General features: G+C 40.4%; 2 non-coding genes across 2 annotated transcripts; both read right to left on the bottom strand.

The window, feature by feature from the left end:
* Positions 1-2367: 2367 nt before the first annotated feature.
* trnaa-cgc lies at positions 2368-2439 on the bottom strand. The gene has a single exon. It is a non-coding gene; the product is annotated as a tRNA-Ala (tRNA).
* Positions 2440-2763: 324 nt separating this feature from the next.
* Positions 2764-2834, bottom strand: trnag-gcc. The gene has a single exon. It is a non-coding gene; the product is annotated as a tRNA-Gly (tRNA).
* Positions 2835-12313: the final 9479 nt, after the last annotated feature.

Here is a 12313-nt window from a genome sequence, read left to right on the forward strand (position 1 = left end):
ATGGGCTGAGAATTGGCAGATAGAGTTTAATTCGGATAAATGCGAGGTGCTGCATTTTGGGAAAGCAAATCTTAGCAAGACTTATACACTTAATGGTAAGGTCCAAGGGAGTGTTGCTGAACAAAGAGGCCTTGGAGTGCAGGTTTATAGCTCCTTGAAAGTGGAGTCTCAGGTAGATAGCATAGTGAAGAAGGTATTTGGTATGCTTTCCTTTATTGGTCAGAGTATTGAGTACAGGAGTTGGGAGGTCATGTTGCGGCTGTACAGAACATTGGTTAGGCCACTGTTGGAATATTGCGTGTAATTCTGGTCTCCTTCCTATCGGAAAGATGTTGTGAAACTTGAAAGGGTTCAGAAAAGACTTACAAGGATGTTGCCAGGGTTGGAGGATTTGAGCTATAGGGAAAGGCTGAACAGCTGGGGCTGGTTTCCCCAGAGCATCGGAGGCTGAGGGGTGACCTTATACAGGTTTACAAAATTATGTGAGGCATGGATAGGATAAATAGACAAAGTCTTTTCCCTGGGGTTGGGGAGTCCAGAACTAGAGGGCATAGGTTTAGGGTGAGAGGAGCAAGGTATAAAAGAGACCTAAGAGGCAACTTTTTCACACAGAGGGTGGTACGGGTATGGAATGAGCTGCCAGAGGATGTGGTGGAGGTTGGTACAATTGCAACATTAAAGAGGCATTTGTTTGGGTATATGAATAGGAAGGGTTTGAAAGAATATGGGCCGGGTGCTGGGAGGTGGGACTAGATTGGGTTAGGATATCTGGTCGGCATGGACAGGTTGGACCAAAGGGTCTGTTTCTATGCTGTACATCTTTATGACTCTTTGACTCTATGTATTGTATGAGATCAAACCTTACTAACCAATCTCCCATGGGAACCTTGTGGAATACCTTAGTGAAGGCCATATAGATCACTTCCACCACTTTGCCCCCATCAATCCTCTTTGTTACTTCTTCAAAAAACTCAATCAAGTTTGTGAGACATGATTTTTTCACACACAACGCCATGTTGACTAACTCTAATCAGTCCTTGCCTTTCCAAGTACATGTACATCGTATCCTTCAGGATTCTCTCCAACAACTTGCCCACTACTGACGTCAGGCTCACTGGTCTATAGTTCCCTGGTTTATTCTTACCACCCTTCTTAAACAGTGGCATCACGTTAGCCAACCTCCAGTCATCTGGCACCTCACCTGTGACTACCGATGATACAAATACCTCAGCAAGAGGCCCAGCAATCACTTGCCTAGCTTCCCACAGAGTTCTAGGGTACACCCGATCCGGTCCTGGGGATTTATCCACTTTTATGTGTTTCAAGTCATCCAGCATTTCCTCCTCTGTAATGTGGACATTTTTCAAGAGGTCACCATCCAATTCCCTACATTCTATATCTTCCATGTCCTTTTCCACAGTAAACACTGATGCAAAATACTCGTTTAGTATCTCCCCCATCTCCTGCAGCTCCACACAAAGGCTGCCTTGCTGATCTTAGAGGGGCCCTATTCTCTCCCTCGTTGCCCTCCTGACTTTCCTCTTCAGTGTACTCCTACTGCCTTTATACTCTTTAAAGGATACATTCAATCTATCTTGTCTATACCTGACAAATGCTTCATTTTGATATCTTTGATAGTAATATACTGGATGATATTGGTGTTAAATCTGTAAAATGTTAACAGCATCTTTTTTGATGGAACAGAAGTGTGGTGTATAGAAATTTAGCAAGCTAGTTTCGATAGGATCAAAATCAGGAATGGGATGATTAGAATATAAGCCTGACGATGGAGGTGCCAATCTCATCATGGATACTAATGTCGCAACAGTACCCCAAAACTCTGAAAAATGACACAAATAAAAATTAGGTTCTAAAAATGCCCTTTACTGTGGAGTCTTTACTTCGAGTGGAGACAGTTCAAAGTGGCATCCCAAGTCTTCGGGGAACAAGATATCGAATTGTTTAATACTGATTGTCATCCTAGGCTAGGCTGTGTTTGATCATCTTTGTATTAGTTTTGAAACTGGTTGTGAATTGTCTTGTTCCCTGGGGTGGAGGGAATTGTCTGAGTTTAAATACACATTATGGTGCAGCGATAGCTGCGGTTTTCTTTATAAATGTATGAAAATTCAACCTGTTAAAAACAATCCCAAAAGCCCTTTCCATAAACCAAAGTGCTCAAAATTGACTTATGACAAGATTTTCAACGATTTTACGTTGGTTTTCAAGCAATCGCGAAACCGAAAGTAATTCCTAGTGCACAATTGTTCGTCCTCTCACTTTAAGGTTTCTCATCTCTAATTATACATTCGCTTCTGTTACATATAATTGAGGTTTCGCTCAGTAAATGAATAAAATGGAGCTTATTGGAGATGCCGGGGATTGAACCCGGGACCTCACACATGCGAAGCGCGCGCTCTACCACTGAGCTACATCCCCGAGCCCGAAAAATGCCGCTAAATAATGGCTGAAGTCGATTTAAGTGTCATGTTGACTGAAACAGTTGGGGAAGCTTTGCTGCGAGATTGATTCCTCAAGCTGGAGATTTCTGCCTGTTTGCGTTGATTGGCACAATACCAGCGAAACGCCATCCGCTCACACTCGCGTCAGTCAGATTTACTCGTTCAATTTGCTTCCTCGCTCACGACATCCCGGCTGAAATCATGTAAAAACGTAAACGTTTCTCAGAGACTTCTCACGTCTCTCTGAGACAGTTACGAAAAGAAACAACCAACGCCGTTAAAGAAAATGTAAAACGCACGTTGCATCGGCCGGGAATCGAACCCGGGCCTCCCGCGTGGCAGGCGAGAATTCTACCACTGAACCACCGATGCACAAACGCTAGCTCGTGCAGACCCTTTAAAAGCCCAACCATCAACTGCCGATGATTATGTTTCGTTCGGTTGTGCAGTACTCGAATTCAGATTTCCGCTGATTGACTTCATTGGCATTTTGCTCGTCAGTCCACTCTGTAAAACATTCTTTGCAGCTCATGACTAGAATGGTCAGGTTGGTTCTGGTGACACATAAACAAAACAGGGGAAAATAAAACTCACCACGCTCACGATACCCAGTGGAAAGAAACCTGCAGCTAACGTAGAGACATTTTGCGGGGGGGAGAGGCCAAAGTAAGGATGCGATGGGCTGAAAGCCGAACTGGACTTGGTGCAAGTTGTGATACAGGTTTGGGATGAGTTCAAGGTTATCATGTGTGCAGAAGGCTACCAGCAGCAGGTGTGCTCAAACAGGAGCAAAAATGGTCAATGTTAAACACATGGAATTAGGTTGTCTGGTTGATGGTGTCATTATAGAGTCAGCAGCTCATCTGAGGGCCAAATAGGATATCATGTAAACAATCTGCTCCAAACAGTGCTAAGGGAGTGATGGGGTCAGTGTCCAGGAAACAGAGTGATGGGGACCAAGGACAATTGCTTTTTATCATTCCATTCGTCATTTGGAGGAAATTTCTGCTCATCCAATACTGAATGTCAGACAAGCAGTTTTACAAACCAGAGGTGGTGGAACAACGTAAAATTACATAAATGAGCAACATTAAAATATAACTGAGAATGAAGCTGAGCAACCTGGAGTTTTATTAGACTTCACACTTGAACTACTTGACACAGTGGAGCAGCAATTAACAAAGTAAATATATAGCTGATTTTAAAAACATGTAAATCCTGGAGATTTATATTTGTAGAATGAATGCATGCAGGCAAAAATCAGTTGTAGCCCTTTACATAGCAAAAAAAATACTAAATTACATAACCAAATTAGTTGAGCATAATTTGAAATTTATAGGGAAAAAATGAAAATATTTTAGATGGCAGTATATAAAGTATAGACAACAAACAGAGAAAAACAGGGCAATATTATATTCTGTAAGATGGGCCTTACATGACATTCATCAGTATTTAGAGTCATGCAGTTGTACAGCTTGGAAACAGACCCTTCGGTCAAACTTGTCATGCCTATCCTCAAGTAATCTAGTCCCATTTGTCAGCTTTTGGCCCATATCCCTCCAAATTCTTCCTATTCTTGTACCCATCCAGATGCCTTTTAAATGTTGTAATTGTACCAGCCTCCACCACCTCCTCAGGCAGCTCATTCCAAACATGCACCACCCTCTACATGAAAAAGTTGCCGCTTGAGTCCCTTTTAAATCTTTCTTGTCTCACCTTAAACTTATGCCCTCTGGTTTTGGACTCCCCTACCCTCAGAAAAGAACCTGGCTATTCGTTTTATCCATGCTCCTCTTGATTTTATAAACTTTTATATCATACCATCCATCAGCCTCTGACACTACAGGGAAAATAGCCCCAGCCTATTCTGCCTCTTCCTATCCCTCAAACCTTCCAACTCTGGCAACATCCTTGTACATCTTTTCTGAACCCTTTCAAATTTAGCAACATCTTTCCTATAGAAGAGACACCAGAATTGCATGCAGTATTCCAAAAGTGGCCTAACAAATATCCTGTACAGGTGCAATGTAACCTCCTAGCTCCTTTACTCAATGCACTGAGCAATAAAAGCAAGGGTGCCAAATTCTCTCTTCCTTACCCTGACTACCTGAGACTTCACTTTCAAGGAACCATGAACCTGCAACCAAAGTTCATCTGTTCGGCCACACTCCCTAGGATCCTTCCATTAAGTGTTTAAGGTCTGCCCTGATTACAAATCATAATCAATGACTTAAGAATTTAGTCAAAATTTGATCCATGGTCCGAAATCCAAATTCGACCTGACTGTTTTATTTATTTTGGCAAAAATTATTACAAAATCGGGAATTTCTATCTGCATCGTGTGTCTGTGTCCAAGTGGGGAGCAAAACGTAAGATTGAGAACTGCTGCTGAACCATTACCATGTAATTGAGAGTCTCTGAATGACTGTTGTCTTTCTTCACCCTGTGAAACTTCTCTTTTGTCGCGCAACGCTTTGTGACATAGCAAGCCACAGTTATCTCAGAGGCCTAAGCTGAATTATTCAAGCAATAGGATAACTGCTTGAAGATCCCTTTGGTGTATGCACTTCTACCATTTTGTATCCCTTCACCATGGGTGGCACAGTGGTTAGCACTGCTACCTTACAGTGCCAGAGACCTGGGTTCATTTCTTGCCTCAGGCAACTGTTTGCACATTCTCCCCATGTCTGTGTGGGTTTCCTCCCACAGTCCAAAAATGTGCAGATTAGGTGAATTGGCCATGTTAAATTGCCTGTAGTGTTAGGTGAAGGGGAATGGGTCTGGGTGGGTTGCTCTTTGGAGGTTCGGTGTGGACTTGCTGGGCCGAAGGGGCCTGTTTCCACACTGTATGTAAGTAATTAATCTTGTATTTCGGTGATGGTCTTGTCAATAGCTATGCTTCAATGTATATCTTTCTCCACTTCACCTTTAAGTCTTTTTGATCCTTCAAATAATACTGTACTTCCATTGTCAATGAATAAATCATGGGATAGCAAGAGTATTAGGCAATGGTGTATAATTAATTCCAATAGCTGAATTAATAGAATATTAATTCCAATATTCCAATTCCAACTGGGTCATCACCAGTTTGTTTTGTTCATGAATGGGCAATGTAATGAAATGAATGTATTGGGAACAGAGTCACATATGGATTTAGGAGTTTTGTATTTACTATTGTGCTCTCAGGAATCTCGCCACACATTATGAGTTGTAGGCTTTTTCCTGTTGATGGCTACCTTCCAAAAGAAAATTAATTCAGTTGCTGATTTTGGCAAGCAAAGTGTTGGTGACTTCCATTATGCAAGTGTACACAAAGATTTCAATATCACAGTGATTGTCTGTGCATGTTTAGAATCAGTCAATGATTTGTAACCTTCAAAGAAACAAACAGCTTTCCTTTTTCTGGAGCCAGTGCATATATTTATTGTGGGAATGTGCATTATTCACTTGTGGTCTTCTTTAAGAATTCTTGCCTGTGCAGGCATCTTTGAAAATTCTAATTTCGGAAGTCTGGTGTTGTACACAAGTAGTACAATGAAGGTAGATCTTAAAACAATGTGTCACATGTGAGTACAGCTAGCCTCTTATACTTGTTCAACATGGCCTGAGGAGGGCTTCCAGAATTTCATGTTCTCCCATGCTTAGTTTCCTATCATTCTCCCACATGGATCCTTTCCAGTAGGTTTGGGGTAACTAGGAAAGGTTTAGTGACTGTATCTTCTCCGAATTCTGCTAGGAATGGGCTGGTCCACTCTGGGAGCTGGGTGACTGCCCATAGTTTCCTTGCAGCAGCATTTCAGTGACAGACGCTGGTGCACTCTAAAATGCAGCAATGAAGTAAAGATGTATACTGTAAGTTGATCAGAAATATGCTATGATGATGCAGAGACCATGGTACCTATTAGAAACCAACAGCCAAAGACATGGGGTGAACGTAGCCATTCCCCTGGACTGTGCCCTAAGATGTTATTGCTGGGTGTTCATGTTGAAGGTTCGGAGGAGCAAATGGTGAGTTATCAGGTACCCACTACATTGGGCATTCCAACCTCTGGTTTTCTACCAGCAGGCAGGAGAATGAGAGAATGCATATTAATAGGTGAATTTGGGTGGCAATGAGCCATAATCCATGTTAATAGGCCTCTTGCTGCTCACTAGCAAGAATCTTGTTGCAACATGCAAGACTTGGTTAGAAAATGTGATTTTTTTTTATCTGAACTTTGAGATGGGCTATGCTTGATATCTAAGCTCTTAATATCTTTCTCAAAATTTTCACACTGGTCCATGGAAGACTTTTCCATTATTTTGGTAGGCAGATAGAAATTTCTTTGTCCTATTCCTTTTCAAATGGGTGGTTTTGCTGGAACTGTATAAATCAATAGTTGGGCCACAATTTGAGTAGTATGCACAGTTTTGCTCACATCATTATAGAAAAGAGGAGGTTTACAGTCATGTTGCCTGGACTGGAAAAATACAGCTCTGATGAATGATTGGATAGGCTAGCATGGTTCTGTTTTCACAGCAATCCTGGGAGGGAGATTTGATTAAGATGCACAAAATTGGGGCAGGCCTGAACTGAATAGATGGGAAGAGTCTATTTACCTTAGCAGAGAGGTTAAAGATTAGGGGATATAGGTTTAAAGTGATCAATAGAAAGATTAGGAATTTTGTTTTCATCTAGGAATAGTAGGGGTATGGAACTCACTGCTTGTGAATTGTTTGTGAGAGGCAGAAACTCTCATTTACAAGGTGCCTGCATATGCGTTTGCATTCTGAAAACTTGCAGGGCCACTGACCAAGTACTGGAAAGTGGGATTAGTCTGGGTGGGTTGCTTTTTGATGGGCATAAACATGTTGGGCAAATGGCCTCTTTTTGTGCCACAAGATTTCTGTGATTCAATACTGTGTTAGTTGAGAAGTCTGCCAAAGTGTTCTTTACTACTATTGACCATAAACTTACATTCAGTAGTCAATATACATGTTGTGATTGTGACAGTTCCAAATGCTATGAGATCAAATATTTGAGTAACAAGAAAAGCTAGCCATCTAAAGTTGCTCCTTTGCAGTAAACATACAAGTAGTATTTTCTAAAATCAAACTACTACCATCAAACCAAAAAAAATTGCAACAAAATTTAGTCATGTGGTATATTAGTTTTAGTGCTAGTATGATATAAGGTGTGTATACCATATTGGCAAATCTTATCAAAAAACACTTCCCTTTGACTGTCTACAGTGGGCAATGTGCTGACTGTGCTCAACCAGTCTATGCTTGCAAAACAAGTGTCCAACTTCAGATGTGATTCTGCTTGGATACTATTTACTAAACAATCCTGACTGTGCTAAGAATTAAATAGGAAATCAATTTAAAATTCTTATATGGGCTTGCAGTGTGATTAATTTGTCTATGCTGGAAGTTATCTATTCACATACAGGACCCTGTTGTCTGTAAACAAAAGGAATTTCTCTATATATTGCACCTTTTTCAATTCAGAAATGTTTATGAAAGCTGCCAATCCTTGCTTCATTCCCCATGGTAACACTCGGAGCCTAGTCTGAATTTAATGAGTGAAGTAAGATTTCAGTTCACAGTATCTCCATGCAAACTGTAGTCCACCCAAACAGCACCTTATTCTTATGCTGTACAAATGAATGTTCCCTTTCTGTTTGGTTTCTAGCATGTTAGTCCTCTCTATTATGCGGTAATTCTTCAAAATAAACCAACTACTCATGGTTCATTTTCAAGAGGCAACAACTCAAAGAACAAAACATATAACTGGCAACTGCTAAGGCTTTAAACCAGGGACAGATTAGCTTCTAATCCCGATTAGTTGGAATAATGTATTTACAATGTATTTACAACTCATTGTAAACCTCTCACCTCCAATCCTTGAGTAAAAGCACGATGATATTGCTTGAAATACTTTATTCCAGCTAATGTAATTTGAGCTATTGAACCCACATAAACAAATAGAGCCTAATTAGCCTTGTGACTCTGATCTATGTTATTCCTTTAACCCTTATGCTGAACTCCCCTTATCCATATTTATGTATTACAACAAGACTGTCTCCAACCATGTTTTATTAATGCACCCATAATAGTCAGCATTTTTACAGAGAGAACAGATCAGGTTACCAAGTCACTGGGATATCTAGGTGAACACATTATCATAAGTACCTCAATCCTGGATCTTGGCCAAACTCTTGCCATGGTTTGGCCAAAGGATTCAAATCTACTCCATCCATGCAATGTCCTGTAAATAGCCATAAATTTAAGGTAGGCCTATGTCTAATGATGGCCCTGTTTGTAGTTTTGCTTTACAATACCTGACTCTTGTCATAGTCTCTATCGCAATACTATAAATAATAAAGTAAGGTCTAATGCAAATGGCAAAATATGCTTATCCTTGTAATTAGGTGACCTTTTAGCTTGTAAAGCTTCTTTTTCTTTCTTCTTTGTCATATAGGTTGACAGGAGAGCATTACTGAATCATGCATTTGGTTGTTTGTAATGATTTATCCCCTGTACCACAATAATTTGAAAGAATTTGAAGAACTTATTCAACCAAGCTGCAATACTTTTGAGTTTGAAGTTCAAGAAATTAAGTACTTTACAATTAATATAATTAAAATAATGTTTAATGCCATAAATATGAATCTCAACAGTCATGGTATTTGTAGAGTAGTTGCTATATACTCCTTAGTCAACCAAAGGTTTGTTTAAATTGGTAATGAACAATACAGGGGAATGAATTAAATATTACTTCTGCTCTGTATTTTCCTAATTTTTATATAATTCTTCTTTATTTGTTATGGTATGTACTGCACTGACAAGTGAGCAGCAGGAAACATGAATGAACATGAATAAAGGACTATTTTGCTATTCCGATTCTAAAGATGTTTATAGTTTGCAGCACTCTAGAAATATAGCAGCAGTAATACTTAAAACTGTTGATTATTCTAATCTATTTCTCACATGATCCTCACATTAGAAATCTTGACTTCAAAGTACATGCTGGTCTGGATTGGCTGTACTTTTATTGCTTTAACAACCTTTGTTGCTTTGTTGAATCATACCTGAACTCAACCCTTACTCAAGGGATGAAAGAATGCAGTCCTTTTTTCCACAATGTTATTTGTTGTCCGAGTTGCAATTCCTGTAAAACTACTGAGATTTTGACAGAGAAAAGATCAGTGAAAATTATTACTTTACTGGATGTAGCAGGGCTTTGGATAATTTTTTCACAGATATTTTAAAAAACTAAATGTAAACTTTTTGTGTTAAAATGGAATGTCTTCATTCAAATTAAATAAACAATTACTCTACCTATTAACAATATTGTCTATCGCAGCCTTCCATCTTGATGGTTTGCGTCACACTAATCAGTTGTACATTAAGCATTGTCTAGTGCCCCTGAGGAGCTCCACTCTGACTTACCAATCTGATATCTTTGCTACAGAGAATGACATTGGCCTTTGTTTTCTATGCATCCTCTTCTCAGCCAGCTGACTTTTTGATTCTGCTTGCCTCTTCCAATAGCTTTCCAAATAGTCAGCATCCAGAGATTATAGTTGTCAGTGACAATCACTTAATTGTCAGTGTCACAATATCCACCACATTCATACCTTGCTTACAGGTGTCCATGTAAGGGAAATATTAAGATGCTATGACCTAGCGACCAGTTCACTATACAAAAGGTCTTTGTAAATATGATCTTCATCTGTCCAGTGAACATGACTGACCCAGGATAACATTTTTGGCTTAGTCATGAGTACTGATAGAATTAGCATGCTCTGGGCGCTCTGAGTTGGAGACTTGGTCCTGAGATGGCAAGGATATGTATGAGACTGTGAAGGTGCAAACTGTTCAGAATTTCTCCTGCTTAGAATATGTTACCTCAGTCTTAATACTGATGAGTCGAATGAGGATGTAGACTCATTTAGGTATACTCAGTCAGACTGCCATTGCTTCATACCCACTTACTCAGCCTGTGGTCACAGTTGTAGTTTTTATGATTCAAGTGTTAATTACAGCATAAAGTGACAGATTGCTGGTGACACCAAGATATGTAAAACAATCAACAATACCCACTGTCACATTGTCAATGCTGATAGATGGCAGTATAGCAACATCCAGGACCGTTACTTGTGTCTTTCTTATGCTGAAGCTCAAACCAAATGCTTTGCAGGTGAGAGAAAGTCTATCCATCTCCTGCTGCCGATGTTCCCTAATTATAGAATGTTCGGGCAGCATTGTCAGTGTTGAGCAGTTCTCTGATAAGGACTTAGCATAACTTTGTCTTAGATCTTAGGTGAGCAGGTTGATCAACTTTCTGTCAGTTCTGGTTTGTAGGTAGACACATTGTGTAGATTACCTGAAGGCCTATTTCAGCAACAAAAAGAAGAATATGTTAAAGTGTGTATCAATATCAGAATATAACCCTGTACGATTCCACAGTGGATCTTAAGGTTTTCAGACTGCCCCTGCCTTAGTTGACATTACCCAGCATGTTGTCATGGAAAATTATTAGAGTGTGCAGTTTGGCACAGGCAGACAATTTTTACCAGTGGCCTCTGCTCATGTAGTCATTCCTTGAATTCCTTGGACATATGAATGAGACAGTTCATAATGACCTCTATTGTTGGAGAGTAATCTGTAGGGGAGGTGGTGAGTAGTGGCAATTGCATTGGATAGGGTAATCCAAGGTCCTACCTACCATTCTAGGGACATGGGCCCAAATCCAAACATGGCTGATGGGAAATTTGAATTCAATAACATCTGGAATTAAAATTAGCCAAATGGTGACCAAATAACCATTGCCAATCATTACAAAAACCCATCTGGTTCACTAATTCCCTTTGTGGAAGGATATCTGCAATCCTTCTTGGTTTGGTCTTCAAATGGCTGCAGACGCAGGTTGACTCCTAACTGCTCTCTGAAATGGCTGCTTCATCAAAGACCATCCCTCCATCAGAAATGTGGACTTTTCTGATGATTTCACAATGTTCAGCACCAATCACGAATTCTGATGTGGAGCTCTACATATGCAGCAAGGATATAACATCCAGTCTTGGGCTGATAAATGGCAAGTGACAATTATGCAACACAAATGCGAGGCAATAACCATCTCCATAAGACAGAAATCTTACCATTCTTTCTTGACATTCAACAGCTGCACCATCACTGAATCTTCCACTATCAACATCTTGGGGGTTACCATTGACCAGATACTAAACTTGGCCAACCATGTAAATACTGAGTTACAAAAGCAGGTTAGAAGATATAAATTCTGCAGCAAATAACTTACTTCCTGTGTCCCTAGTAGGTGTCCATCATCTGTAAGATACAGGTCAGGAGTGTGGTGGAATACACATGGATGAGTGCATCTCCAACCACACTGAAGAAGCTTGTCACCATCCTGCAAAGCAGCACACCTTATTGGCACTGTCTCCACCATCTTCAATATCCATTCCTTTCAGAACAAAGTAGAGTGGTAGCAGACTGTACCATCTACAAGACGCACTGCAGTAATTCACCAAGGCTGCTTCAACAGCACCTTTCAAGCCTACAATCTGTATAACCTAGCAGAAACAAGGATGACAACTGCATGGGAACACAATCACCTGCAAATTTCTGGATCAGTGGTGCTGGAAGAGCACAGCAGTTCAGGCAGCATCCAAGGAGCTTCGAAATCGACGTTTTGGGTAAAAGCCCTTCATTAGGAATAAAGGCAGTGAACCTGGAGCGTGGAGAGATAAGCTAGAGAAGGGTGGGGGTGGGGAGAAAGTAGCATTGAGTACAATGGGTGAATGGGGGAGGGGATGAAGGTGATAGGTCAGGGAGGAGAGGGGGAA

The sequence above is a fragment of the Chiloscyllium plagiosum genome, chromosome 7 (genome assembly GCF_004010195.1).
Source record: "Chiloscyllium plagiosum isolate BGI_BamShark_2017 chromosome 7, ASM401019v2, whole genome shotgun sequence".
In the NCBI taxonomy this organism is placed as follows: domain Eukaryota; kingdom Metazoa; phylum Chordata; class Chondrichthyes; order Orectolobiformes; family Hemiscylliidae; genus Chiloscyllium; species Chiloscyllium plagiosum.